At 53.4% G+C, this 6,047-nt stretch overlaps 1 non-coding gene across 1 annotated transcript; it reads right to left on the reverse strand.

The window, feature by feature from the left end:
- Nucleotides 1-226: 226 nt before the first annotated feature.
- On the reverse strand, nt 227-298 carry TRNAQ-UUG (transfer RNA glutamine (anticodon UUG)). Its single transcript has one exon. It is a non-coding gene; the product is annotated as a tRNA-Gln (tRNA).
- Between the last annotated feature and the right edge of the window lie 5,749 nt (nt 299-6,047).

Below are 6,047 nucleotides of genomic sequence, written 5' to 3' on the forward strand. Positions count from 1 at the left end.
CTGGGGGAAGAGCCCACCGCCCTCTGCCCCGCCTCGCCGCTCCCACGCATGCGCGGTGAAGAAGGGGCGCCCACGCACAAAATGGAGCCCGGTGGGGGCGCTGAGGCCGCCGGGGGACAGACCGGGTGCTGCCCCCCCACCTTCGCCCGCCACCGATTGGCGGCCGCCTCCCGCCGCGTTACCGGAGGGGAAAGAAAAAATGGAAGGCACACCGAAAAGAGGCGCGAGGTCCCACCGAGATTTGAACTCGGATCGCTGGATTCAAAGTCCAGAGTGCTAACCATTACACCATGGGACCGATACGTGTGCAACCCGCAGCTGCACCCTCAGTCTGTCTCCCCGCCGCCCACGCGCGAATTTCCGCCCCCCGCCGGCCTGAATGAGCATCCCCCCCACTCCCCCCAGCCCGTGATAACGGGGCTCTGCTTCCCACACCCCCCCCCCCACTCCGGTGTCGCCCGGTATCCCGAGGATGGCCGCCGCTCCGCTCCACACCCGGCCTTGGCGGGGGGGGGGGTCCTGTATCCCCCGCCGTGGGCAGCCTCCGGTCCCTCCCGGGGGGGCTCAAGGGTACCGAGAACGACCGGCCGGTCGTTCTCGGTACCCTTGAGCCCCCCCGGGAGGGACCGGAGGCTGCCCACGGCGGAGGGGTGGCAGCACCGATGCTGCATCCCCGGGGGATGGGGGCGGGGGGGGGGAGGTTTGCAGAGGGTCCATCCCCCGCTCCCATCACCCCCCGACGAGATAATTATACCAATTATTCCTCCAAACCCTATTAAATCCTCGGTACCGGCCCCGTTCGGCTGCTACCGGCACAGGCCGTAGCATCCTCCGGGATGGCCCCCACCGTCACTGCTGCCACCCCCACTCCTCGGCCCCAGCCCTCGACACACGTCCCCCCTTTATTTCTCTATTTTTTTCCCTCTATTCCCTTATTTTCCCCCACCATTTCCCTCCCCCCCCCCCCGATTTTTCCCTTTCCCCCTTTGATTTCCCTATTTTTCCCTCTATTCCCCTATTTTTCCCCTCTATTTCCCTTTTTCCCCTCTATTTCCCCATTTTCCCCCAATTCCCCTTTATTTCCCTATTTTTCCTCTATTTACCTTTATTTCCCTATTTTTCCCTCTATTTTCCCTCTATTTCCCCTTTATTTCTCTATTTTTCCTCTATTTCCCCCCTTTATTTCTCTTTTCCTGTTTCCCTTTATTTCTCTGCTTTTCCCCTATTCCCCCCTTTATTTCTCTTTTTCCTCTGTTTTCCCCTTCATTTCTCTGTTTTTCCTCTGTTTTCCCCCTTCATTTAATTTCCCTATTTTTTCCTCCTCCCAACTCCATAAAAACACCCAAACACGATTTTTTTTTTTTGCATCTTTGTTTGTTTTTTTTTTCTCTTTATTTTTAAAAATGAAACAGTGGAGTAAAGCGGTTTGTGGCAAAAAAAAAAAAAAAAAAAAAAAAAAAGAAGAAACAACCTCGCTGGAAGAGAAATGGGAAATGGAGCCCACGTCCATCCGTTATCCCAACTCCACCACACCGCCTCGCGCGAGGGGACAAGGGAAGAACACGGATTAGGAGAGGCAAGGAGGAGAGGGAGGGGGAAAAGGCGAAAAGAAACAAATCAGCTGAACAGAGGAAAAACAATATCATTATAGGAAAGTACATTTTTTTTTTTCTTTTCTGAATTGCCTGAAATTGTATTGGGGCGGCCGCCGGGAGCAACAGCACCCTTGGGTGCTCCCGGTGTGGGGGTGCAGAGTGATGCAACACCCCCAGTTCAGCTCGGTCACCCCCCTCCTGCTGCCACCAACCCGCTGCCACCGTCCTGCCCCAAAAACCCGCTGGAAAAAGGAAAAAAGAACAAGAAAACCAACCATCGGCTGCGATTTCCCCCAGCAACAAACGGGGTTCAGCCCCAGCGGCCGGGGGAGCGAGGAGGCTGGAGGTGAAACTGCTGATGGAAGAAGTAAATATCCAAGTCCAAAAGGCCAAAAAAAAAAAAATAATAAAGAAATGGAAGATTGAGCATTAAAAAAAAATAATAAATCAGTCACAACCAAACATTTTGGACTGCTGAGGTCTGGAGCTTTTACAACTAATGGCCACTTTAAAGTGAAAAAGAAAGCCCATAAATTCTATTTTTAAAGAACATTTTTCTTTGGAAAAAGAGAGTAATTTTTAATTTTTTTTCTTCCCCTAAACTACAGCATGTGGAGTTGCCACTACCTAGTTTTTAATCTATTGTTGCTAAGAGGTAGATAAACAAAAATGAATTGGTTATACATAAGGTCGTGCCCCCCGGGTCTGACGTGGGGTGAAGCTGAGGGACTCCATGGGCACCGGCTGCTCAGGGCTCCCGGGAAAATCTGGGGTTTCCCAGGAGGTTTCACCCCCTCTGGAGCCACCCAAAAATTTGCTGCGTTCAATTCGGCCGCAGGAGCCACCAGACACCGTGGTGGCACCAGGGGGGTCGCGGTTTAGGGCCAGATTTCCTCCTGAAGTCAAAGAATTTGATCCCGAGCTGAATCCAGATGCGCTTCGAACGAACCAATGCAATTAAGTGCTGTGTAACGAACGCTCACGCCAATTACGGGCCGTTTTAAGGATTATTTTCTGTCCCCATTCCGGTCAATCCCATCGATTTCCCGGGATGATGTGCTGACAGCGACGGGCGACGCCGGTGCCGGTCCCTGCCTCCCGTCCCCCCCGCGGGCAGCTCTGCCGGGGCCGGGCTCGGATCAGCCCTTCCCCACCCTGAAACATCGGCAAACTCCCTCCCGCCGGACTCGGCGTTGCTTTGCAGAGACCATTTCCCAAACTGGTCCAAAAAAATGGCTTCAGTTGTGTCGTACATCCCAACTCCTGGGGCTGAAATTATTAATTCGTTATTTTTATTTTTTTTAAGCAAAAAAAAAAAAAAAAATCCCTTTCGGTCTTAGCTCGCGCTGATCCGCAGCACCTGGGTATTTTCCACCGTTCATAACCCACCGCTCTGCCGTGCTGGCGGGGGCAGGCTGCTGCCGTGGTATGGCAGAGCATCTCACTGCAGTCCAGCAGAGCATCCCAGCATGGTCCAGCAGAGCATCCCACCACCTTGGCAGAGCATCCCACCACGGTCCGGCAGAGCATCTTGCCGTGGTCCTGCATAGACTCCCACCATGGTCCACCAGAGCATCTCACCATGCCCTGGCAGAGCATCCCACTATGGTCCAGCAGAGCATCTCACTGCGCCCTGGCAGACCATCCCACCGTGGTCCAGCATAGGGTCCCACCACGGTCCGGCAGAGCATCCCACCACGGTCCGGCAGAGCATCTCACTGCGCCCTGGCAGAGCATCCCACCATGGTCCAGCATCCTACCATGCCCTGGCAGAGCATCCCACCATAAGCTGGCAGAGCACCTCGCCGTGCCCTGGCAGAACACCCCACCGCGCCCCGCCGCTGCTCAGAGAGGTATTCGTTCATCTTCAACAAAAAAAACTCTAGATAATTCTGTAACGTACAGTAAAGCAGCAGGGATCCACCGCACACCCGAGTCAGCCTGGGGCTGACCTCTCCAGGGGTCCCACTTGCCCACTAGCCCATCCCGGCACCCCGGGAGCCTTCCTCACCGGCCCTCCTCTTCCTCCCGTACCACGCAGCTCTCCCTAACCGCGGGGAGGAAAGCCGGGACGCCAGCACTGCCCCCCCGGGCGGGCGAGAGGGTCCCTGCTGAGCGCAGGGGGTGCAGATCCTGCCACGGGGGTGGCGAGGGACCCCCCCGTCCGTCCCTCGGGGCTCCCCGTCACCTCTGAGGTAGTTTGCACGTGTACGTTTGCAGCTCGCAGCACCTGCATGGTCTCCAAAAAAAAGAAAAATTCATGATTTAAGAGCCTCTGTCTGGTTTCGCTCTGCTCTGGATCTCATCCGCAATCACAAATGAGTTCAAAAATGAAAGAAACTTAAAAAAAAACCCAACAAAACTAAGAAGAAAGGCTGATTCGACCGAATGGGGACGCGTGCCTCTCCTCCCCACGCACAGCCAACGCGGAGCTGCCGCCGGGCATCCCGAATTAATTAAACCATTCTTGACGAGCCCCCGCTGCGAGGCCGTGCCCAGGCGCCAGGTCCCCGGCCCGTGGCCACCCACCAGCAGATCGACGCCTCCCGAGCTCAAGCGCTGCTCGTTCCTGCTTTCCCGTCGCCATTCCCGGCTCCCAAAAGCAAATCCGAAGCCAAATCCTTCCCTCTCCGACTGGGAAAGGCCCCGGCACAACCCGAGCGGCCGCCGGAAGCCAACGCGTTTGGAAGATGCTTAAATGTTCCCGTGCCCTCTCCGGGGAATACGCGTTTCACAGGATCACACCGATTTCATCCAAACAAAACAAAAAGCTACAACGGAAAAAGGAAATTAAAAACGACCAAAAAAAAAAAAACAAAAACAAAAAACAAAACAAAAACCACCAACCTCAGAACCCCCCCCAAAAAAACCCAACACCTCGGTTACTAAATTCTCCAAAAACAAGAAAGTTCCAAAAATATCAAAAGCCTATGTTGCATGGACCAGCAGGGGACAGGGAGGGAAGACCTACATCAATAAAGAGAAATTAAATTAAAGAAATGTCTTCAACTGTCGTATAGCAAGTCTGCGTTTCTGGTCTTTTCTTCAGAGTCTAGAAAACACTCAAAATAGTTGGAGCTAGAAATTAGAAAAGAATTTCTTTTTCTGACGCTGATTAACTATCTGACTAACTTTTACTGCTTTTTTAATTTTTTTTCTGCGCTAAAAAAATAAAAAGAAACCCAAAACCTAATGCCCAGAAAACATAAAATGTAGCTTAGAGGCAGTTTCTTTTCAGTATTTACAATGGATTTTCCTCTAGTTTGACTCCGTAAAACCCCTCCGCGCTCGTCGGCCGGCTCGGGCTGCAGGGAGGGAGCCGGAGCCCACGGATGCTCTTAGCGGCCGAGAAAACACTCTGAGCTTGGGAGAGAAGAAACATTAGCTGGGATTTGGGGATTAGTATTTTTTTTCTCCTTTTTCTCTCTTTTTTTCTCCTTTTTCTCTCTCTTTTTTTCTCCAGCTGGATGGCAAAAGATGACCCTGCCAGCATTAAAATGAGGCGAACCCCCAAATGCAAGTCTCTCCGGAGCGCGATGCTTCGCATGGGATGTGGCATCCGGGAGCACCGAGTGCTTCCGAGCCGTGAATTTATCCATCCTCCCCCCAGCCCTGGGAGCAGCATCGCCCCATGGGGGGGGAAACTGAGGCACAGAGCTGTGTTTTCGCTTGCTTTCCTTTCCCCCCGGGGCAGGAGAGGCAGCCGGGGCACAAGCTCTGCCCGTGGCTCCTCCCCATGAGCACAAACCCCTTTCCCTGTTCCCAAATCCTGCCCCGAGGCTCCCCATTTTCCCTCTGCTCCAACTTAAAAACCCCACATTCCTCCTCACCCCGCGGACAAGGACATTTTCTTTTGGACAGCATGTCCCAGGATGGGGCAGGGGCCGGGGCTGCTCCTTGCTCACGGGGGAAAAACCTCCAAAATTAAAATTAAAAATAAAACCCAAATTATTTCTGCTCGGATAAAAAAAAAAAAAAAGACAGAGAGGAGGCGCGGGCGCCGCTCACCCTCCGTGAGGGGTTTTCCCCCGAAATTACCTTGTCTTCTGGTGCACGGAGTGGGTACAGCGGGGCCGGGGATCCTTCCTGCTTGGTTTTGGGGTTCACTAGAGCTTTTTTTCTTTCCTGCTTATCCATCCCGGGGCTCCCCCACGCCTCCTGCCACCCATCGCACCGGGGATCCCGCTTTATCCCGCCTTCAACTATTCCCAGCTCAAGCTCGGCTCCGGAGAAACACAGGAGATGCTCAGAGGCGTCTTTTCTTCCTTACTGCAAAATCACTTTATATAAATAAATTCCCTCGGGAAAACAAAGACCTTTCCCAAAACAAAAAGCACCGATCGCTCCTGGGTTACGGCAGCGGGACCGGCTTGGAGCGGGGGGAGGAAAAGCATCAAAGGTTTCCCTGAATCATCAGATTTTAGGTCAAGATCTCACTGCAACAACCAGATG

Source organism: Chroicocephalus ridibundus, chromosome 17 (genome assembly GCF_963924245.1).
Source record: "Chroicocephalus ridibundus chromosome 17, bChrRid1.1, whole genome shotgun sequence".
Classification (NCBI taxonomy): domain Eukaryota; kingdom Metazoa; phylum Chordata; class Aves; order Charadriiformes; family Laridae; genus Chroicocephalus; species Chroicocephalus ridibundus.